Source organism: Alosa alosa, chromosome 6 (assembly GCF_017589495.1).
Source record: "Alosa alosa isolate M-15738 ecotype Scorff River chromosome 6, AALO_Geno_1.1, whole genome shotgun sequence".
Lineage (NCBI taxonomy): Eukaryota > Metazoa > Chordata > Actinopteri > Clupeiformes > Clupeidae > Alosa > Alosa alosa.
Window position 1 is genome coordinate 14,721,772 of NC_063194.1, and position 25,156 is coordinate 14,746,927.

General features: G+C 45.0%; 1 protein-coding gene across 1 annotated transcript in view; it reads right to left on the reverse strand.

The window, feature by feature from the left end:
• shank1 (SH3 and multiple ankyrin repeat domains 1) overlaps nucleotides 1-22,134 on the reverse strand; it is a 79,261-nt gene extending 57,127 nt beyond the window's left edge. The window contains 1 exon segment of the mRNA XM_048244988.1: nucleotides 21,641-22,134. The gene's annotated coding sequence lies outside the window, so the exon portion shown is untranslated.
• Between the last annotated feature and the right edge of the window lie 3,022 nt (nucleotides 22,135-25,156).

Genomic DNA, 25,156 nt, shown 5'->3' on the forward strand with positions numbered 1-25,156 from the left:
CACCTCAAATCTGACATGCCTCAGTGAAGTCCTCAAAGACATTCAGAGAAAGCATGGCAGGCAATCAGAAATACCATGCTGGCTGCAGCAGATGAGGCTGTAGTTATTTGTCTGTTTCCTACAGTGATTTTATACACCGAAGAATTGGATAGAGCCAGCATGAACCACTGGATGCTCCGCATTAACAGCTATTTATATAATACAAGGACACTCAATGTCTTTCTCTTTCTGTGTGAAAAAACAGAAAGTATATAAAGCAAGAGGGTGGTGGACCAGAGCTCTGCTTAATACCCCTAACTTAAAGCATAGATGTGAGAGAATAATTACTACACATTTCTTCCGTGTAGTTTCCTAATTGGTGTGAGACAGAAACAAACTGTTAGCATACACATGCACTAATAGTGGGGCTTTACTACTGAGGCAGACAATCCACGGCTTTTACAGAGTGTTGCATCTTCACCACTGTGACAGGCGAACAAGGGAGGAGCACTAGGTACATGCAATTGTTAAATTATTTTATAATTCTACTCTGGGGTATGCAGAGCCACTGCTAATACTTTCCACATCGTGATTGAGACACACAGCACAGTGCTTTCAACCCAGGCGGTTGTAGAGTTGCATAACAAGAGTTAGTCGCATGTCTTTTTTGGAGTGATGAGGTCCCATTTAAAGAGTCACAGCTTTTAAAATGTCCTCAGCAGCTGGGACCGGCAGGGAATAATGACATCACGGTCGACCTCGGGGAGCTGCTTTAGGGGCGGAGACTGAGCATACAAGAGCACTGAAATATTTAAGGCCAGTGCTGCTCAACCGCCCCAGGCAGTGTCAGCCCATGTGACTCCCCCTCATTCCCATTTCCCAATTGCTGCTCTTTCCTTCTCCACTCCGTCTTTCTCCCAGTTCACTTATCTCTCAAGTTTCCCGAATCACTTTGAGTTCTATGGAGTAAAGCATCTGACAGCGCAGAATTCTGAGAGGACAGGACACATTTCATCTTGACTTTCAGATGCTAATGATGTGATGAGTTTATATATAGACATATAGATATATAGTGGATAATGTCCTTTATGTACCTGGCTGGCGTTTAATACTTAATGGTGTATGTGTTTTTGGGGGGGGGGGGGGGTAGGGGTTCTCCTACAATATAGATGACAGATGAGCATTTTAAAACGCTAGGTCTTTTTCCTTTATATGAGTACAAATTCATCACATTTTCATGTTTCCCTGTCAATAAACACCTGATAATAAACCTTTTTAACTGATATGAAGTAGATCTTTGTAATGCTTCCGTATCCGTGCATCCGTATATGAAGTACATTGTGCAGTTAATGTTCAAAAGGCACACACACAATTGTCGCACATTTGTTTTGCTCACATTTTCTTCACTGGACAATGTGATGAAGGAAATTAAGGAGTTTATGATTTTCCATTAGCAGGGGCAGAAACAACCTGTCATGAGCCTACTGTAGTCCTGACAGGCTCAGGCTGAGTGCTGACATTTGGAGTGGTGTGCGTTCGGTGCATTTTATCTAGTCATGCTTCACACGTCTCTCTGTGTTGATCTCAGAGCACAATTAACACTCTTCAGCGGCACTCGTTACTGTGACAGCAACACACAAGGCAAAAGATGCAACTTTATTACCGAGGCCTTATATCATGGCTATGATTAATCCTGGGCAGGGACTAAATTGCATTTTGAACTGAAGATCTCTAATCCTTATCTCAGTGACTGTACCAATGAGATTAAAACCAGATCCTGTTGTAAAATGAGATTAAACCAGAGACATATAAATGGATATTTTATCAACTTTTGACCTGACTTTTGCATGTCTGTAATGTTTCAAGAAATGTTATCTCAATTTTGTATGAGGTGCCATGGCAGCAAATTAACTGTTTAAAATTAGGCCTAACAAATTCTGTCTCATTGGTTTTGTGTTTCAGTATTTCCACACAAAGGGCCCTATTTTAACGATCTAAAACACACAGTCTGAAGAAGATGGTTTAAATATGTGTAGGGTGTGGCCCAAAATCGCCCTTGATGGTGTAATAAGTTCGCCAGGCGCATTGTTCAAAAGGGTTGTTCTCATGTTTTTTAATCAGTCATGGGTGTGTTTTGGGCATAACATCTATTAAACCAAGGAGCACAACATCAGAAGGCGCCTTGGTATTTTGGCAGTCAGCGCATCTGAATCTGCTTGCACGCGAGACCCTGTATGCACCACTAGGATTCCTCTAAACCTTGCTTTACTAAAACGTGTGGGTGACTAGCAGAGTATAGCCTACATGCATCTGTATTCGCCTATTATTTGAACTCATCCAAACTGAAACTAACTTCACCATGGTCTCATAGGCAACGACAAAACAGTTTTACACTTAGTTATTTACTTTCACTATTGACTTACAAGGGGTTACAATCAAAAACATAGCCTGATAATGTTTGAATGACTGAATACAAATCCTAAGGATATTCATCCTGTGGATGAGTTGTTGCCTGGGACTCTTTGCTAAGGGCTGCTTACATTTCGTGACAGCGCGCCTTCAAAATAGCTGTGCTTGTATGCGCTTTTCACTTTAGACCAGGTTTTTCTTGCTCAGAGGTGTAATGATTTTTAGTGGGTTTAAGATTTTTTGGATCATGTGCCTGACCACATCTATTTTTTAATTGACACACCCGTAGGCACAATGTTCAATTGAACTGGAGCGCATGGCGAAAAATGTATCACTGCCTTGGGTGTAAGATAGGAACAAGACTTGCGTTGCGCTTGGCACCACGTTGCACCGGGTGTAAGATAGGGCCCAGAGTCATTTGAAGTTGTACGCTTTTCAATTTTCTTAGAACCAAAGAACCAAAATGAATAAATAAACAAACAACCCAGCACTACTATTTCCTCTACTCTCAGCCTAGTGGCTGAAACATACTGTTCAAACACGGTTGCCTCGACAGGTACAACAGACAATTACTGAAGCATGAGAGAATACTACTAGTCGACTTCACAGGATATTGCTGACTGCTTGTGAGCCCTCAATTTTCCACTCCTCTGAAATATATTTCTGTACAGCGGTGACAGTGGTGGTGAGAGCTGAGAATTTTATCAGCTTGCTATGAGACAAAATTGTAAACTTCAGAGAAGTTTTTTTTTTGATGGCAGCAGCACATCTTTTCGCCGAGAAATTGCGTTTTTAAGGTTGGCTGAGGCTCGCACTAGCCTGGGAGAGGCCCATTTGGCTGGCTGGAGTGGCAGACGGAGAGAAAAGAGGGAGGTGTCACAAGTCCGGGCGGTGGAGAAGTGACGGGCCCAAGTTCAGCTGAAGCAGCAGCTCCCTCAGGTACCAACCCAGGGCCAGTCCTGCACTATGTGACAGGAGTTCAGTACTGCTCGCCCCATCACAGGGACCTCAATGGGCTGAAAATGTCTCATTCTGTGTGTGTGTGTGTGTGTATGTATGGTGTGTGTGTAACGGATGCCAGCTAGCTTAGTTGTGCTTGTGGACCGTTGGTAAACCTCACTCCCCGACGCCTCAAGAGTGCTGCTGGCATGCGAGCCAGTAGCCTGGGCTATTGGCTCAACTGTCAGCACGCTTGCCTCCCGATCCGAGGTGCTGCTGTTCGCGGGTTCGAGTCCGGGCATGTGCAGGGCTGAATCGCACAGGTTCAACGCAATGCAGTTGTGTGTGTGTGTGTCTGCGTATTTGTGCATGGCGTGAGAATGTCTTTAGTTGAGTGTGTGAATATGTGTCTAGCGCGTGAAAGAGTACATACATGAATAGCAGCGTGTCTTTACATTATCGTGTATGAAGAATTACGTAAGGTATAATGTATTGTCCGCCGGTAATTATCAGAAAATAAGTCCCGACAGGGAGAACAGAACCCCGACGCGCAGCAGATACATTATCTCGCTTATTACACGGCTACCTGCCAAAACGAGAAAAGAAACAACACAATGGGTCTTTAAAAATGATTTTGCTACCGTTTCGTGGCTTCTGCTGACAAAATAAATAGTTTGCCACACAGATAGAACTTGACAGTTTCAGGTGTTGCGTGGCAACGTATTACTAGCTGACTTTCACTTTCAATGAAATTCCATTGCAATAAGCGAACGGACTTTTTGCGGAGTGATATGAAAGACGTTAATTAGAAGCACAAAACCCGTTGCCATTGACAGCGGTGATTATATACCTTGCCGGTGATTATATAGATTTAACAGACCACCGAACGTTGGGAAGGCCCATTCATGTGAATGGAACTTTCTGCAGCACTCTGAAGAGCCGTGTAATAAATAGGGTTATCACCCGGCGAGAAGAAATACTCTTTTCTGATTGGCTGGTGGGGTGGCTATTAATTCTGAATAACAGGACACCGTTCCATATAGACGCTTATGAATGGTAACTATGACAACCATAGTAGGACTACGGTTGCAGGCTTCGCAACAATGGAATCAACTGTAAACAAGCTAACTTATCATTCTATCGGAAGTTGTACAACAAGCTGAACTTGAGCTTCTTTTTAAACAAAACCGCATGTTTCCTTTGCTTTACAGTGGCAACCGGGTGATAAGCGGGATAACGGCCTTCGAGGTGTGTCCTTTTATCCGCTGCGTGTCGGGGAGTTTTTTGCCACTCGCCCTCGTCCATTAATTCCGTATAACAGGACACCTCAGCGGCCGTTATCCCTTGCATAATATATGGAATGCCGGTCATTATTGAGAAAATAAGTCTTGACAGGGTGAACATGAGCCAAGATGGCGCCATGGATGGCTGCCTCGGTACTTCGCTCTCTAGTACTTCGTTTGTTTTTGTGTGTTTATTACGTTTTCTGCAATATTTCACCAGTAACTTTTACAAAGGAAGAACTCTTAAACATCAGGCAAGCCTTTTTAGGAACTTTTTCTCCCATTTTCACTGATCCAGCAACTTTTACAGAAAAACCTTGTTGGAGGCGCTTCCAACTCATCTGAGCGGACCGCAAAACAGAACTTTCAGGGAAAACGAAAGGTGGAGGAATCTGCTTCTACTTAAACTAAGGTTGGTGTATAGATGTTACAGTGCTGGAAAAGACGTGCAGCCCACACTTAGAGACCCTCTTCATAAACTGTAAGCCATTGTATTCTCCGCGGGAATTCTCTTAGTTTGTTATGGCCGGTGTCTACATTCCGCCACAAGCCTGCGTAGTAGACGCACTACAACAGCTAGCGGACCAGATAACAAACATTGAGAAAAAACACCCGGACTCTCTCGCCATTATTGTTGGGGATTTTAACAGCGCCAATCTCAATCAGGAACTCCCTAAATACAGACAGCATATCAAGATTCCCACCAGGGACAAAAACAAAAAGATGCCTATCGCGCCGTTTCCCGGGCAGCTCTAGGACTCTCAGACCACTGTCTGCTTCACCTCATCCCAACCTACAGGCAGAAACTAAAAACGTCTAAACCTGAAAGACTTTAAAGAAATGGACAAGGGAATCAAAGCAGCTTTTTGAAGCAGCTACAGATCTCAATAACCTCACTGATACTGTAACATCCTATATCAGTTTTTGCGAGGACATCTGTGTGCAAACTAAGACCTTCCACACATACAATAACAGCAAACCTTGGTTCACTCCTAATCTTAGGAAGCTACGCCAAGCCAAAGAGGAGGTCTACGAGAGCCCGCAGGACCGGTACCTATATAAGCAGGCCAGGAACAAGCTGACAAAGGAGGTCAGGGTAGCCAAAAGGAGCTACAGTAAGAAGCTAAAAAACAGTTTCTCAGCCAGCGACCCCGCAACAGTTTGGAAAGGCTTGCAACAGGTCATAAATTGCAGGAGACCACCCCCTCCTCCTGCAGAAAATCCCAGACTCGCTGATGACCTGAATGACTTTGGCCTCTGCTACACTACACCGATCAGTTTCAATACGGGTTTTCGGATCAAATCCGATCTGCATCCACAAACACTGTATCAGTTTGGGAAGCCTTAAAAACCTAAAGCGTAAAAATTCGTAATTCTGATTCTTAAATCATGACAAACACATAGTCAATAAGTATGGATACAAGGGAATAAATAACCATCAGATAAAATCTGAAAACTCGGGGAAATGGGCAATGTTTGCCAAGTTTAGGCTACTGCCTGGGTGCAATAGACATCATGCTACTTTATAGGAATTCACATTATAATTCCAGTAGCTTTTGTCGACGAACGACAAACGAACACTAATAATTAGGCTATGTTCAAAGTTAGCTTCTCGGAAATACAGTTACAGTAGGCTATATTATAGCTTGGCGTCTTTAAATTGCATATAATCCGTTGCCATTCACTGTATGGCTGTCAAATGAATAAATGTAGGCCTAGGCTACTTCTCACGAAAACGAAGCAGCATGGCCATCACGTGAAATGAGCGTGAAACTAATCAGGGAAAGGAACATGGGCTTGTACGTCATTTCTTTTCAGATGGTTCCGCAACACACTACAGACACACATTCGTCCGATACGGCTGCGGAGCAAAATGAGTTCGGGGTCTCCAGCAGATCCAAATTGCTCCACTTCGGATCCGCTGGTCTAATGTGGAAGGGAGGACGAATCATAGCAAAAGTGCGTCGGATACATTCGTATCCGACATAGTGTAGATGTAGCCTTTTACTGCAGGTTTGAAAAGCACCCATTATCACACCCCTCACGCACAATAGGTTTCCCCTCAACACCCAACCCCCTCCCCCCACCTGCGTTAACAATCTGCTAGAAGGATGTGTGCCGGCTCTTTCAGAAGCAGAAGATCAAGAAGGCTCCACGACCTGATGGTGGGTCCCCCTCTTGTCTGCGTGTCTGTGCTGAACAGCTGGCGCCAATCTTCACACAGATCTTTAACCAGTCCCTGGAGCTGTGTGAAGTGCCCTCCTGATTCAAAAGCTCTACCATCATCCCAGTCCCAAAAAATCCTCCATCACAGGATTAAATGACTACAGGCCCGTTGCCTGACATCTGTGGTCATGAAATCCTTTGAAAGACTGGTGTTGAGCCATCTGAAGGACATAACAGGACTGGGCAAACAGGTCGGCGGATGATGCTGTCAATATGGAACTGCAATTCATCCTGCACCACCTTGACTCCCCAGGGACGTATGCCCGAATCCTGTTTGTGGACTTCAGCTTGGCATTCAACACCATCATGCCTGAACTCCTACATCAGAAGCTCACCCAGTTCTCAGTGCCTGCCTCTACCTGTCAGTGGATCATCAGCTTTCTGACTGACAGGCAGCAGCATGTCAGACTGGGGAGCATCTCATCCCAAACCTGGTCCATCAGCACTGGCGCCCCACACTGTCCTCTCCCCGCTGCTCTTCTTTCTCTGCACTAATGACTGCACCTCAAAGAACCCGTCTGAAACTCATGAAGTTTGCAGATGACACCACCGTCATTGGTTTGATCCAGGATGGTGATGAGTCTGCTTACAGGCAGGAGGTCGAACAGCTGGTCCAGTGGTGCAGTCGGAACCGCCCAACCCCAAGAAGACTGTGGAGATGACAGTCCCTCCACCCCTCACTATTCAGAACGACACAGTGTCCAATTCCTTTAGGTTCCTGGGATCAACCATTTCACAGGACCTAAAATGGTCTCTCCACATTGATGCTATCCAGAAAAAGAGGTTATACTTCCTGAGACAGCTAAGGAAGTTTAATCTGCCAGATTCAGGAAAAGGGCTGCAAAAATCTCTACAGACCCCTCACATCCTGGTCACAAACTTTTCAACCTCTTTCCCTCTGATAGACGATACAGGGCACTGTTTGCCAAAACCAGCCAACACAAAGACAGCTTCTTCCCCCAAGCAATCACTCTGTTGAACACTCAGAAACAACCCCCACCCTTACACTGAACAAAGTCAATCAACACTGTTCTGCTCATCTACCTCATGTGTACTTCAATCTTACAGTTACAATCATTGTTATTAATACATTATAATTGCACTGAACTGCTTTGCACTATATTTATATTTAATCAGTCTATACTGATATTGCACCATTCCCACCCTCTTTTCAATGTATATTGCATCTTGCTTGTGCCTGCTGAGGTGTCCACAACTTGGCAACCTTGACAGGGACAACAAGGAGGCGGTCATCCCCAGCCGTACTCCCATGGACAATTGCATTACCCTATACCACCTTAGTGTCTATTTATTTGCAAATGTACATACTTTATTCTTACACTAAGCAATAAGCCCCGAGAGGCCGTAGGTTACGCTGATTCTACAACAGCTAAGGGGTGTTGTTAGGCACGACACACTAGCGGAGTAGAATAGCGGAGCATATTCTACTGCTCTTCATTCTATTCTTACTGTTCTGTTTTTATTTTTTTAATGTTTTTTTTATTTTTGGGGACCGGGTATTGCTTCACCCTGAAGGGACTTATTTTCCCGATAATGACCGGCGTTCCATACATTATCCCGCTTATTATACGGCTACGTGCCAAAACGAAAAAATAAACTCCACATTATATGTCTCTTTACATTTATTTGTTACAGTTTCGCCATGGCTTTTGCTGAGAAACAAATAGTTTGTGAACACACGCTGAACTTGAATCAAACATTCTTTACACAGCTGATCAACCGTCTGCTTTCACTTTTGAATAAAGTTCCATTGCAAGAAGTGACCAGACTACTTGCGGAGTGATATGAAAGACGTAAATCAGAAGCACAAAACCTGTTGGCCATTGACAGCTGTAATTATATGTTTCAGCGATAATTACATGAATATATTTTACCGTATAACGTTGGGAAATCCCATTCAAGTCAAAGAAGCGTTCTACTAGGATTGTGAATAGCCGTATACGTAGTTATCATCTCTGATCTGACAATGAAAAAAGTCTGCAAAAAAAATCTCATATTTTGGAATGATTTCCTTCCTCAATATGAGGGCTACTCCATAAAGCCCTGATGATAGCCAATAACTGTCGTCTCGGGCAATCCGACTATTTCCCACCATATTTTTCCTTGATTGCTTGTAGTGAATGATACAAACCTAACAATCCAAAGATACTCAAAGGTTGTCTTTTGATGTCTATTAACTCAGATAATTCATCTTCTGTTATAACTCTCAGGCAGTGGATTGAGTGTGTCTTTGATGCTGTGGCTGTGCGCCAGGCTTGTTAGTTTTGGTTTGTTAGATAAGTGACATGAGGAAATCAAGAGAGTGACTGGAAGCCATAGATCATATCTGCCTTAATGCATGCAAACTGTGGATGACAGAGAAAGGGATGAGGAAGGTTTTTTTTATTGTCTTAATCTATTCTATGTAGGCCAATCAATATGGCTCCACTTCAAACAGCTTTCTCAGCCCCCACCCACCTCTCTTGCTCTTTCCTTTCTCATTCTCTTCCTTTCCCTGATTTTTCTCTTTTCTATTTCAACCCCTTATATCTGCACTTCTGCACACGCCAACCCCACACACACACACACACAGACTCTTTTTAACCTCATTATCATCTCCAACATTGTACATTAACTTTCTTTTCTCTCCTCCCTCCTGCCCCCAACATCCTATACCCCGGTTACATGCACCATGCACTTCACCTCTTAATTGTGTTTGTGTTTTAAATAATTCAGTGTGCTGGGAGAGCTGAAAAGACACTCAAGCAGTTTTTTTCCGCCTTGCTGGATTATGACTCCGGAGAGGCTGGCATGCCAACCACTCACTGCAAGAGGTCCGCGGTGCTCTATATGTGTTTGAGCTCTCCTGGCGCCATTTGACAGCAAGAAGGAGCTGGCAGTTCCTACAGCAGCACTGCATCACAAAAAGGGAATGTATAGGACCGCTAAGCTCCAGCATTACATGGTTTTGTATGCTAGTGGCATGCCGTTTTGGAACTCTAGGTAGGGCATGTGCCGTTTTGGAACTCTAGGTAGGGCATGTGCCCTTAACCCTTAAAGGTGTAGGTTTTTGAACGTTCTAAGTTCCGCAACAATTGAAGGTTCTAAAATTCTATGTTGAATTCAATGAGCCCAGATATTCTTTAGAACGTTCATTTCTCAACATTCCCGTCACACCAGTGTGTGCACCAACGGTACTCCTTTAAGGGTTAAAAACATCAAAGGGGTGATCTAAGGGATGTCAAAAAGGTGAGAGTAGAGCAACAGCACTAATCAGGTTGCAAGTAACATGCTGGCAAATCTGACCTATGCCAGAAGAGTGTGATTTTTATCTTAGCTATACAAACGGTTAAGGGTGCATATACCACACTACTAGACACTGGACACATTAACAGTATTCACAGTAAAATTTAATAGTTACTCAATTTTATGCAGATTTTATTTCAAAACCGCTTTCCACTTTCAAATCCATTTTCTGATCGCAATGTTTGGAAATGCCTTTTGAGAGTGATGCATCATTTCAGAAATGTTTTCCAAAGAATCTCTGAATTAAATTTATGTCCAGGTAAGACACAGGTGCACCTTAGATGGTTTAAGGAGAATGTCTCAGAAAAAAGAGAGGCTGGAAAGGGAGGGACAGAGGAAGATATTTGAATCTGTCAGGATGATGAAAAGAAAACAGGAACCAGCAAAGAGAAAAGTCTGAGGTAAACTTCCTGTCTCATTCAAACATGTTGTGCATCATTTCCACAATGTTGCAGACACGAACATGAGCAGGAGCAGAACCGGGCCATTTGAGAATTAAATATAAATATGGGCCCCTGAATAAAACATCATCCCCAAGAGAAGTGTCGGCCCCTCAGTCATAGCCAGAAAGCTTCAGCTCCACTATGAGGTGTGAGCTTTCAGGAGCCTGAGCAGCCATTAACCACGACCTTTGGTCAGCGCAGACAATACAGGCCTTTGAAAAGAGATGATGTTGTGCTTTATGTTTTAATAATTGCTTGCTCACACTCACTTTTGCTCAGTCAGTGGGTGTGTGTGTGTATGTGTGTGTGTGAGTGTGAGTTTGCTTTTGCTTTGAAGTAATTAGTGTGTCATTCTCCTAAACTGAGAGTAGACATAAAGGAAGTTAAAGAAGGGAGTTTGAGTACTGGGGTACGAATTAGTTGATTATTAATGGACTGAGGTAAGCTGATGGTGAGAGAAAAAATACATGTTAGTGTTTGTGAGTAACTGTGTATGTGTGCGCCTGCTTGTGTGTGTGTGTATGTGTATTTCCGCCCTGTAGCTATGCAAAAATAAAATTATGTGGGAGAGGGGAAAAGCATACAGCATACAGAAGTGACTCTTTGTGTGTGTACATGTGTGTGTGTGTGTGTGTGTGTGTGTGTGTGTACATGTATTTATGTAGCTATGTGTGTGGGTATGTGGTGTCAGTGTGAGTGTGCAGGCCAATATGGGAATCCAAACGCTGGGGATCCCGATGCCCTCTGGTTCCCCGCAGCTGTTAGTCACAGCGGGAGGAGGAGGGGGGAGTGGGCTGTGGGGGGTATGGGGGCACATCCGCTCTGCTCTTCCCGCCTGCCTGCGCTGGTGGAGGAGCATCGATCATACATCATCTCTCCCATTCACAGCACTGCCGGCCGGCTATGCCTCGCCTTGCATCGCTGTTGCTATAAATAAGGGCGGCTCGCTGGCTCTCCATCATTAATGCGGCATGCCACCGCGGTCGGCACTGCCAGCTCAATTGCTGGCTCAATCGCTAACGGATATCGGCTAACTTCACCTAGCTCCTGTTGGGTCCATAGCCAGCTGCTTTTGCCCTGAGTTAACTTCGCCAAGGACATTGCAAGAGCAAGTGGAGAGAGGCACAGAAAGGAGAGAAGCACACCGGTAGAAGGATGGCTGGATAAGTGATGGCAGGGGAAAAAAGCCGACATCCTGGGATATAGCGATGGAATCCCTCAAGGCTGGTACTTAGTTTCAAGTGGTGCATAAATAATTGAACAGGGGGTGCCGTAGTGTGATGTCAGGACAAGTAAACATTACCTTCAGTCATCAGAACAAAAGGAGGGGCGGGGTGTCCCAGAATGCCCCAGTTGGCCTTGTGCTCTCTTCTCCCACCATTTTGACCTGAACCCAGAGAGGAGAGGTGGATCGTGGTGGCTGGAGTCTTGAGCCTATTACAGTAAATGAGCACTGGCTTGATTGGCAACGGGACAGGTGAACCTAGTATCAAGCCCATGGCATCCTTTTAATCACTCATTAAAATCCATCCCTCTAAGTGGTGTAATTGCGGCAGAAAGACAAAAGGCCTGTGAGAAGAGGAGATAGCCATCACTACCCTTTCAAAAGCAAGCCCCTCAGCACACAAGAACAGTTTGCTACAGATATCACACTAAAGACGAAATAGAGCACCATGATCACATAAAGAAGAAAGTGTAACGGAGGCGAACTGAGCTAGCATGCTAGTTGCGTGTGTAAATCCTCACACCCCTAACCTTAAGAACGCTTCTAACCAAGTTTTTTATAGCTCCTCTTTTTTATCTCTTCTTTTTAACTTTTATTTAATTTAATTTAATTTTATTTTATTTTATTTGACTTTTAGATGGGAATAGTGGGGCGAGAACGACTGGCCAGTGCACAATAGTCAAACCAACTACACACTAAAATAACTCTAATTTTCTAACCAAGTTGGAAGCCTGGGCTTTTAGCTCAGTGGTTAGAGTGTTCGACTCCCATGCCGGTGAGTGTTGAGGTGGCGGGTTCGAGGGCCGTGAGCGGCGGACGAATTACGACCTCTGTTACAAAAGCACACCGAATCCAATACAGAAGCACTGTAATAAGAGTTATTATCTAGACTCTAGGGTGCCCATCTTAGGAAGGTTTCATGGGGGGAGGCAGCAAGGACATGCAGACAGCCTGTACTTATGTGACCAAGTTGTGTGTCCTGACCAGGTTAATTTACAGGAGGTATTTCCAGGCTATGTTTTATGTCAAAGTCAAGACAATGACAATGGGCACTGGCTTTCACACACAATATCCCTCTCTCTTGTCTCTTTATCTCTCTCTCTCTCTCTCTCTCTGAAACTCCACTGATGCTGAAACAGACACATAACCTGTCGGGGTGAAGGGGCCCACAGTCACAGCACCCGGCTACTCAGGGTTTAACTGTGACAGATATCTGTGGTGCTTCGCCTTCACGTTCACGAGGATCCTGCTGGCTCGGGTCCAGACGGATCTCCACAGGAGTTGACATAACAGCACACTTCTGCTGCCGAGAACAGCGTGAGAAAGCGAGACATTTAGACAAACCCCGGCCACCCGTATGGTCTCGGATGTGATGACCTAGCCCCCTGACAGTGTAATAATTCAATTAGCTCAAAAGCTCCAGATTTGCTTCAGTTTGCCATCCTTCGAAAGTCGTCTTTTTTTTGGTAGGGCTTTTACCTGTTAAACTGATTTTAGTGGAGATACTAGATAACTGTTTTAGACATTAAGACCATGTTCCCCCTGAGCGATCCTATGGCAACAGTGGCCAAGGAAACTCCTAACAGACTACTGGCACGCTACTTACTGTAGATAGGACCAGTCTCTGTTTCTCTGACGCAGTCATGTTACTGAGTCAAAGTAAACTGCCAGTCATTGATTTTGTGGCTGCCTTGCTGTCACTGTGTTTGCTGTGTCAAACGAGCTAAAAGGGGCTCAGTAATTAGTCCGATTATGGTTGAGAAATTGAGAAGGGTATGCTAACCGGCAGTGATTGATCTCCTTTTCACAGGTGTGTCGTCTGCACAGCTTCAGATGAGGTGACATTGATTGACCGGTCTAGCGGAAGCACCCCTGATTTACCGGCTGTGTGACAAAAGGAGGGAAAGAGATAACCGAGGGAGCCTTTCCATGGTCCTTCCCAAGTCGATCGGGCAGTTTGTGCTGCTGCGCCCCCCTGCTGTGCTCCTCTAACCACATGGTGTGTGATGTGTGTTTCTGTGTGCGTGTGGGGTGTGTGTGCGGTAGATCGAGGAGGGAAATGGCCACCCGTCTTGCAGTAGGGCCGGCAGAGAGAAAGATTTATGGACTGCTGGGCCAGCAGCCTGGCAGACTGCGGAGACCGACCTCCTTCCAATCCCCACGCTGGAGGCCCCCCGCCAACGCGGCAGACACGCGCAAACACATCCAGCAGCGGGCGGCGGCCGTTCCACAGGGCCACGGCCGAGCCTCGAGGAATCCCCTTATTCATCCTGACAGTAGCAAATCAATGGCAAAGATAGCAACCCGTCGTTACAGATATTTATGGCAGCTACATCTTGAGGCCTTTTCCTGGATGTCTAGTGGCTTGATCCACATCCCTGGAATAAACGGTGTGGAATTTGCGCGATGTTAGCATGTTGAAGTTTAGCTGCTTACAGAGTTTAGCGACATACTAGAGACCATTAGTCTTTCAAATCACATCTCCTTTTGCAAGAGATATTAGAAAGTAAAGCCAGCTACCCTTAGCTAGGTTGTAAAAAAGAGAGAAAAGGGTTACAGTAGCTGTAAGAGTTGATTAGGAATCAGCTCTTTTGTGGTTAGCCCCAGTCTTGAACATTATGAAGCAGGCAGCATCCCTGGCCCCAGATCAGTTGTAAGGGCCATTAAGTGCTGGCACTTGCACACATTTCCCTGCCTGGGCCAGCCAACTCCCTTGCTGAGCATCTGTTTCTAAAAATAGCCCTTCTTTGATGGTGCACTGGTGACTGCTGGGAGACTCTGCATCCCATACCCTCCCTCCCCCTCTCTTTTTCTCTCTCTCTTCCCCTCTCTTCTCAATGGCACAATTAGCACTAATAAAGTCAGTTGCAGTCCACAGGAGCTCAGGAGGCACTGGCCAATCCTTCATTCTAATTAGCATAAATGAGATCATTGCCATGCGCTACACGTGCCGTGGTGTGTGTGTCTTTCTGGTTGTGTGTGTGTGTGTGTGTGTGTGTGTGTGTTTGTAGGTGAGTGAGTGTGTGGGGGGTAGGGGTATATGGAAGCTGGATGGTGGATGAGCGAGCATCTCTCTTGCAGCAAAAGAGGGGAGGGGGAAATATGTGAAACTCTCTGTAGGAGCAAGGGGCTTGAGTGGAGGAGATGGGAGAAGAGTGTGCAAAGGCAACACAGGCGCCAATGCTGCAGGTTCTGGAATATATCAACCCCCTCTACACACACACACACACCCTGCTGTGACAAATCCCCATGGCCTGTCATCACTAGGGCTGACACTATCATGCTGTTTCCAAGCCCGAGATATCGGTGCTAGACTCATCATTCACTCTCGGGCTAAGACACACACCCAGCATCCTGTTGGCACATGAGTCTGAGGGAACCGTGGGGATGGACAGCCCCTGCAACCGCGTGAGATGCAGGGGTCTGGCACAGGCTAGACCCATCACCTGACGTGTCCAATCAAAATCTCACACTCATCACTCCATGGCGAGGATGTGCACAATGACATAACTGTCTACTACTAGCGCACAGAAACTCAGCAGTGACTCAAGATACATTGAACGCTCCAAAATGCCCTCTGCGTGTTTCGCGCCGATTCTTTTCTCAAAAGGTGAGTTGAAGGTACCCTGGATTTGAGACAGTTGAACCAAATGAAGCCAATAACTGTAAGCGCACAAGCATTTGACGCTTTAATAGTTGGCGCAAAAACAGTTGTCAGGAGGGATGGTGTCATGTCCCCAGACCCCTACTCCCCCCAATAGCCATTCTATCACGGAGAGCAACACGGACTGAGGGCATGAGAGTGGAAGAGACAGATGGAAAGAAAAACGAGGAAAGAGAGGAAGAGTGGGAAGGAGAGAGAGAAAGAGAGAAAGGACAATGTTGAAGTAGGCCAGAGCGCAAGGGAGGCCGTCTGTCCCAGATCAGTCATTTACCGCGGGCAGAATGAGTGAGAGTTCTTTTTTATTAGGAGAGATGGAGAAAAAGAGAGAAAGAGAGAGAGGAGGAAAAGTGAGCAATGGAAGAAGTGCATTTAGCGTGTGGGCTAAATCTGTAGGCCTAAACTATCCGCCCCTTCTCATGAGCCAACACAGCAAACACTGTAGGAGACAATTTCCAACATCTCCTAGTGTTCTGCAAAGAGGACACGCGGGGCCAATTAAAACCCAGAAGCCCAGATTCAGCCCAGAGATGGGCATGTGCAGATCCATGGCAAATCACACATCTCAAATTAATGACATTAAAAATTCAAGCTGACAGAAAGGAGAAAGACAGAGGAAAGGACAGATGGACTCTCTCCTTCTCTCTCACCCCTTTTTTCTCTCTCTGTCACCCCCTCTCTTTCACTATTTCTCTCCATAGTGGACTGAGATAATTAAATACCACATTAGGCCTATATCAGTCTACAGCATATCAACCTCATTCAAATGGATCCATCTATATTGATTAAGTCAAGATGAGGACCATCGAGACCACTGATTGCTCTGAAGCTGGCATTAAAGTCATTAGGTCAAAGTAAGACTATGTCAGTTGAGTAAATCTATATACCTCTTTCATTCATATACAGTTTGACTAATAGACTACTTGAAAACAAAAAAAACAGTAAATTTAATGATGAAAAATGCTGGACGGATCATAAAACACTCAGTTGAGCATACATATAATATATCAGAAAATGTAAATGTGACCAGATACAACAGTCCTACAAATAGGCTTTATGCAAACAATCCTCAAAAGCCATCTTGCATCCTTGAGGAATTCACAGCGCATATTCATGTGAAAATAAGAATGTGCAACGTGCAAATTAGCGTGTTTCACTGAAATTTACATGCCAACATTTTCAGTGATCACAGGATATCAACCACTTCCATTCTTTAATGAAATTCTTAAATGTATGTGTTATACAGTCACCTGCATTTCACACCTGACACACCACTTTACAGCAAGCAAGCTCAGTTGTCTATCAATCTGCATGTAACCCAATCAAGCCTTCAATCAAACTACCAATGTGTAATATTACCTGCATTTTTACTGACATCCAATCAGTGTCGTGGGACTGAAATTATATGCCTGGTGGTCTACATCAAAAGAGCCCATCTGTGACAGCAAACACTGGCCAATTGTGTCACTGTGTCCCCAGGCTGATCTGTCATTGACATATGTGTGTAAGGACGTGGCTGCGGTATCGAAGACTAACTAAAGGGCACTCAAAGAGTGCATACTTGAGTGTATAGAATTGAGTGTGCCAAAGCCATCCACATTACCACAAAGTTTCCTGAAAGCTTTTGTGTAGCTGTAGCTTTTGTGTAGTCCTGCACCAAAGAAGACAAACTAACAAAACACACTGTAAACATAACCTTCTAGTAGTGAATGGAGTACATTCAGCAGATCAGTGAAGGTTTGAAACCATTAGCATCAGAAGGTGACCTGCTTGAAATGGCATATTAGAAGCTTTTCATGGGCACCAACTTGTAATACTTCGTTGCAACAGAGAGCTAGACATAGTGGGAGTGGAGAGAGAAGTATGCTGAACAATCAAACATACAATACCAGGAGGGAGCACAGGTGGGAGAGGCATGTTTGAAAGAATTGAAAGGTATTGGCTTCTTTCTCAAGGCACAGACATCGCATTCAAGGCCAGACAAGTGAGTGGGAGTAAGGGCTTTCAGTCTGGTCACGCTGACAGACCAAACAGGAGCTGTGTCCCATTTCAGGGGCTGAATGGTTCTAAGGCTAGATTCATAGACATCATAGTGACGCGACTAGGGCTGTCCCATTTCGTGGGCTCCTTTGAATTTGGCTGACAAACCCACCCTTCTTTTCCCCCGAAACGGAGTGTGCATCGAGTGTATCCTTTGTGGCCTAACACCTAATCTACCATATTTTCCGGACTATAAGTCGCATCAGTCAAAAAACGCGTCATGAAGAGGGAAAAAACATATATAAGTCACACTGGACTATAAGTCTTATTTATTTAGAAATGTATTTCACAAAATCCAAGACCAAGAACAGACAGAGACTATGTAATTGGGCCAAAAAGATTAATGTTAATGAGGACGAAGGAGTGAATGGCAGCGATAACGAAGGCAGCCAAGAAGAGGGCCCGAAGGTAAAGCAATTTACAAAAGATTCACTGAACGAAAATGCTGATGTGGTACACCAAAATGTAGCTAAAAATGTGGAGAATACAATGCAATCAAGCATTTTGGGCGATGTGGAGTCACAAGCCGGCAGCAGATTAAATGCTCACGAGAGAGAGAAAAAGATGCGGTTTTAAAAGGATGTGTAGACGAAGGAGTGAATGGCGATAAGAGGGCCCGACGGTAATTGTAAAGTATTTTACAAAAGAGTCACTGAACAAAAATGATGTGGTACATGAAAATGTAGCTAAAAATGTGGAGAATGCAATGCAATCATAAGCCGGCAGCAGAGCAAATGTTTGGCAGGCTACCTCTGAGAGAGCGAGAGAGAAAAAAAGATGCACGTTTTAAAAGAACATGCTAACTTTCAACGACGCTATAATAAGAAAGCTACCCTTAACCTGCCACAAGAGATGTGCAAAACTCCTTTGTTTTATTGGATAAAGATCTGACCTGTCAGCAGGACAAAAATTCCATCTACACCTGTAGTGATCATAATGATCTGACCTCCAGGTTGGGACATATTGAAGATGACCATATATTGTACCAAGATGGCAGCGAGTTTTTGCTCAAGATTCATGGTGATGAACGTTAAATGTCATAGTAGGCTTTCTTCTTCTCCTAAGACGCAAACCTACATACAGCAGATGGTCTCATAGTAAGACACCCGAAATTAGCTTGGGGGGTACACATGATTTTGGTGCTTTTTTTTGGCTCAGTGACAGATAGTATTTAAATTTGTCCCTCACTCTCCCTTACATCTCATGTGCCATCTCTCCCCTCATACTCCGTTCCCACTGTGAAAAGATTCAGTCACACAATCCAAAGGTCACACAATCCTTAATAATGAGGAAATGCACCAACAATTGATTTACTGCATCATTGCTCCTCGCAAATACCGGAACAGACACCTGAAGTATAAATGCAAATCCTCTATATCTGCATCTCATAACAGTCAGCAAGCACACCTAGTTCCCTCACAATTACATAAATATGTGAAAATGTACATGTTTGCCATTGGAAAAAAAGGAATAAGATTATGAGAGTAGAATCCACCACTGTACGAGAAATGTCAACGTTCCACTTTTCTGATTTGTCAATCGCTTCCTCATTGTGGCTAATTTTAGACCTCCCTTTGTGTGCCACTGTCTGATTATCTACTCTGTCATCCTCTCCCTACGCTCCCCTGGAGCCTGTGAACTCATATCTGTGTGTGTGTGTGTGTGTGTGTGTGTGTGTGTGTGTGTGTGTGCTTGTGTGTGTAAAGTGCATGTGTGTTTGATTGTGTGTGTGTGTGTGTGTAAAGTGCATGTGTGTGTGTGAAATATTTCATTTTAAGTGCTTTGGGAACAATGTACTGTAGCACAGTTCCTCAGTCACAGCAATAACAAATAATTAAGTTTGCAACATGAAGATAAATAGTATAAGTATATATACTCTTTTGATCCCGTGAGGGAAATTTGGTCTCTGCATTTATCCCAATCCGTGAATTAGTGAAACACACTCAGCACACAGTGAGGTGAAGCACACACTAATCCCGGCGCAGTGAGCTGCCTGCAACAACAGCGGCGCTCGGGGAGCAGTGAAGGGTTAGGTGCCTTGCTGAAGGGCACTTCAGCCGTGCCTACTGGTCGGGGTTCGAACCGGCAACCCTCCGGTTACAAGTCCGAAGTGCTAACCAGTAGGCCACGGTTGCCACGGAAGAAAGGAAAGGCATTATGGTCATACAGACAGTCATACAGTCGTACAGTCAGACATACATACATACATACATACATACATACATACATACATAGATACATACATACACAGTCAGACAGATAGAATTCTCCTTCACACTGTCACAGCTGAACTTCTCTACTGTACTGAGTGACAAATCCTGCATGGCTGCAACACAGCATCAGATGATAACTGTTCCTCAAATCGTCTTGCACACCTCTGTCCCCCACACTTACACAGCTACACCGAGCCTAACTTTCTCCACACATGTAATCCCACACCCCCTCCTCTCTCGGTCACAATAACGTTCTTTGTGTATAATTACGTGTTCCTGGCTGATGTGGCGACCCCCATGGGCTGCCTGTCTCTCTGTGGGCGATGTTCTCTGCAGAGAAGAGAGGGGGCAGATGGACTGGGAAGGCGAAGCGAGGCCAGAGCAGAGCTGTTTGTGGAAACACCGGTGCTGAGTAAAAGCAGGGCAGTAGTAAGGGGGGTTGGCCCGCCCTGCCGTCACGTACGCCCTTATCCCAGGGACAACCCCTGGCAACCTCTTATGTGGGCCACCTTCCAACCTGTTCAGCGTGAGCCCCGGGTAAAACCAAACAAAGACTAAAACAAAACAAAATCAAACAAACAAACAAACAAACAAGCTAACGCTGAAGTGAGTTCTGTGTGTGTCAGTCCGCTGAATGTGTAGAATGGAGAAGGCAATCTCACTACATTATCTGAGAAAGTGTGTTTTATAGTGATACGGAGTCAGGTATCGTTTTATAGTGATACGGATCGCCAGGTACAGATCGCCAGGTGCAGCAGCTGCGCGTGTCTCTGTGGACGGACGGGCACGTGAGCCGGAGCGAGTGAGGGGAAATGGTGCGTTTGATTGCATCTGAATGCACATCTGTAGCAGCGCATGTTCGTTTGCTTGCCAGCGAGCTCGAACTAAGCAGCCGCATGCAAGCTAGGTGTGCTGTGATGCATGTGTTAATATGTGTAAGTGAATGGCTGTGTGCAGCTATGAGGGTGTTCGGGCAGGACTTTGACAAGAACAGTTAATGTAGAAATGCTGTTCCATTTGTCCAAGAGTAAGTGTAAGAGTGAGTGAGAGAGAGGGAGAGAGAGAGAGAGAGAGAGAGAGAAAGAGAGAACATCAGGGCTGCACTGTGTACCACAACCATTCCGTGTTGCTAGAGGGGTGAGCCTACATGCATGCCAATGTATGTGGGTGGGTGTGCTTCAGTGTGACAGAATATGGAATGCCAAGCCCCTCACCAAATTCATTTCTCTCTTCTACCCCTTTTGCCTTTTTGTCTCTCTCTCTATCTCTCTCTCCCTCTGTCAGTTCCTATGTCAAGACTGCCACTGCTCATGATGGATCATGCAATTGAAATGGCATTGACAGTGTAGTCTCGATATCCCCCCTGTCATTCATTGACTTCTCCTGTCTGCCTGTGTCTGTCATGCAGGTACATTCACTCCCCCGCTATCTCTCGCTCTCATCTGTCTCAATAAGCATAAAGCACTTTGCTTTTTCTTTGGAGAGCTCTTCAGCCGCTCCATGCCGTTCCCCATGCCACCTCCTACTCCGCCTCTTCACCTCTCCTCCTCTCTCTCCCTCCTCATCTCATTTCATCCCTCCATTGTGGGATTCAGGTTGCATCGAGGGCAGCGGCAATGCTGTGCAGTGCCGTGCTGCTCTGTGCCGGCTTCTCCGCGGGACAGCAACGGCACACGCGGCACATGACCACTGGAACTTAACCCGTCAGCGGCAGAGGGTGTCCCCCCACCCGCCCCCCATCTCCAGTGCTGAGCTGCTGCCGTCTCCACGGCTGCTTCGGCCACTCGTTCCACTAGCCCTCCCATCCCAAACGCTATTCTCCCTCGCCCCAAACTCCCACTCGACCACCCCCCTCGACACACATCCTGCAAAAGCAAGGCGAGAGAAGGATAAAAGAGAGAGGGATGCCTACTTACTGTCTTCCCTTTTTATCACTCTGTGCAGATCCCTCCTTGGTAAAATGGAGAGGATGACTGTGGAAGTGTTAGCGAGACAAAATCCAACAGCCCGCAGAAAAGAAAAAAAAGAAAGAAAAAAAGAGAGGGGGAGGAGAGAGAAAAGTGAGAGATAAAATAAAAAAATGAGGGGGAAAAAATCACCACGGCAATAGTCAGGCCCTTTGAAAAATCACATTTTACAGCGTGTCCGTCGATCCGAGTGGCACAGGGAGTTGGTGCATATCCTGGACAGCCAGGCGGCGTTTCAGTGGCTACTCAGTAGTAACACTTCTATTTCCTTTGCTGCTGACAATCGGTCTCTTCCCCCTCTATCTCTCTCTATCTCTCTCTCTCTTCCTTTCTCCCTCCCTCTCTCATGCTCTCTCTCTCCCTCCTTCTCTAGCACGTTCAAATAGCCCTGATCTCTCTCTCTCTTTCTGCTGGTTGGTCGCTTTCTTTCACCCTCGTCCTCTCATCTCCCTCCCACCATACCTTGCTTTCTCCACAGTGCTCTTGCCCCTCCTCCTCCTCCTCTATTCCCCATCTCTCTCTCTCTCTCTCTCTCTCTCTCACCATCAGCTTTCACATAGAGCTTTCCCTGCCTCTCTTCTCAGCGCTCCCCATTTCTTTGATGGTTTGAGGAGTTCTACACTCTTAACTGATGAGAAGAGAGGATTTTTGACACAAGAGTCCTCAGCAGGGAACAGCAGGAGAGCATTAGAGTGTGCCGTGAAACAGCCACACACCACACATATCACACCCAAGAACGTGAATGACAAGGAAACAGCACCGGCACAATGCAATTGTTTCACAAATAAATGAAGCAATTAAAGCCAAGGAGCAACACATGCCGTTGCAGTTTTTCCAATGATGAAGCTATTATTTCTCTCTCTCTCTTTTTCTCTTTCATACCCTTTAACAAACCAAAGTGTTTGATGTTTGAGGCTGCAGAGTGCACACAAAGCCAAACTGCCTTAAATATGAATTAAGAATGAGGGAGCTGTGTGCGAGAGGATGGGAGGAAGCACAGCTGCAATGCTTATTAGCATACACAGGGAACGAGAGGCGGGAGGAGAGAGAGAGAGAGAGAGAGAGAGAGAGATGGGGAGAAGGGGAGAGAGGGAGAGAGAAAACAAAAGGAGTGAGAGGAGAAAATAAAAGAACAGGCAGACAGATAATAAATGTCCACAGCAAATACAGATAAATAGATAGATAGATAAATACATAGATAGATAGATAGATAGATAGATAGATAGATAGATAGATAGATAGATAGATAGATAGATAGATAGATAGACTCAGACTCAAGAGAAAGACAACAAAAGGAAAATGGCAAAAGAGCATTGGGGGCAAACTGTAATGACCAATGTTCAGTAATTCTCATCATCTTGATCTGCTACTGAATGAGGGTTGCCACAGGCATCTGCTTAAAAAGGCCTCCCTCCGACCAACACACCCCTTTAATAGATGCTCGTGTACAAATCCAAAATGCTGGTATGGCAGCATCCGGTTGGATGAGAGTGCTTGTGCGTGCAAGTCCGCAAACACAAAAGGAAAGGCAGAATTCATCCATTGCACCTCTGGACTTGCATGCATGAAATATGATGTTCATGTGCAAATATACAGTTGTGTTTTGCCGGAGCGAGCGTGTGTCAGTATCGGTGACAATGACTGACTGCGACTGAATTGATGTCACATGCATGGTTTCTCACGAGAGCAGGGACTTGGGCAAAGGAATGTCTCTATGTGCATGAGTGAGAGAGAGCCAGGCTTGTGTGTGCAAACAGTAAGATTATATAATAAAAACCTGTGAGAAGTGATGGTGTGTGTCTAATGTGTCAGTTTGCATGGCTTTGCATACAGAAGTGACTGCGTGAGATATACATGTATGTATGTGTGTGTGTGTGTGTGTATGTGTGTGTGCAAGGATTTGTGAGTGAACAAATGGACGACTGTCAGCTCGGATCTGTGTTGTGAACCCCCATGGTGCATTTGAATAAGAATTTGGGCCACACAATCATGCAAAAAATAAGTCCGAGGAAGAGATCACTTCCAATGCATTAATGCCAATGCCAAGCTCTTGGTTGCCTAAATATTTTAGACCAGCCCTGAAACAACTTGTAACAAAACACATATTCTCATTAGAGCTTTGACCTCTGACACCTATTAAAATGCTTTTTGAAAAAGCATGGTCTCATCAAAGAGATGCAGTAAAGCTCCCTCCCTTCCCAATTCTCTCCATTTAACCACTGCACCAGACTATCGCCAATTTTATCAGTCTTCTTATCAAGACAGTCTTTTCACTGTCCAGTCATCATCTATGCTTAAGCTCTGATCTTAAACATTAATTTTTCTTTTTAAAAAAAAGACTGCCCATAAAGGGCCTTTTGAGCCTTTGGGTTTATGTGTCAGGTTTTCATCAAGACATGTTGATGTATTATCTATGTTCAATGGACATGTTGCTCACAAACATCCTGTTTGTACTCACAAACACCATCTACCAAGGTTCACCAAACAGTGCTGATGCAGACCTACAGTATATGTCAAGTCAAACACCTTTTCGCATCGCTGTTTGCTCTCAATCCATCATCTGATCCCTCTTCCACCATTCCCAATTCATTTCATCTCTCCACCCTGCTCGCTACACTCATCATTCAGCCCTTTGCCACCTAAGTCCCCCTCTCCACACACTGCTTGTTTCTTGTTGTTGTTCTTGTTTCTCAGTGTTATGAATGGCTGTGTCTTTACCTTGCTTTCCCAGTGCTCTGCTGACTCAGCATCAGATGATCTGACAGGTGGCATCACACACAGATCTCTCCATCACTTCTCCCTCGGTGTGTCAGCCTGACCAGACATCTGTTTTGAATCGGTGTTCTCACAGAGGAAGAAGTCATTGAGAAAGTTTATGGATGAAAGAGAAAGAGAGGGAGAGAGGAAGTGACATAATGTCATGTCATACTACACCTCTCCAGGCAAGTCAAAGGAGAATGCAAATAAATCACTGTTTTACACCATTTACCATTTAGGCTCAAAGTAGCTCCACACTTCATTGGTAGACTTCCGAGGGCCCTGACATTTAAAACGAGACATTGAGAACTTTGAAAAAGCACTGGTAGTTTATTTACAAGACGATTTATACAGACAGTACCTTCAGGAAGTTTACCGTTCGCCACCATCTTGAATTTAGTCACGATAAGTCGAAGTTTAATTACCTAATGAACAGGTATGATAAGGGATCAGATTCCAAAAATAATTCTGTGGAAATGCATGGATTCCAGTTGCTGCTACTGGAAGTGTGGAGCTACTTTGAGCCTCGTAAATGGTGTAAAACAGTGATTTATTTTCATGGCTAGCCCGATGCCCCTCCATTGAAAACCTGTTGGTAGCATCGGCTAACAGATTTCGGAGTGCAGGGGACAAGCCGAGATGAGCTATGAGACAAAAGTTCACACTCGGTATCATGTTTCAACACACTTTAGGTCAATATTACACCAA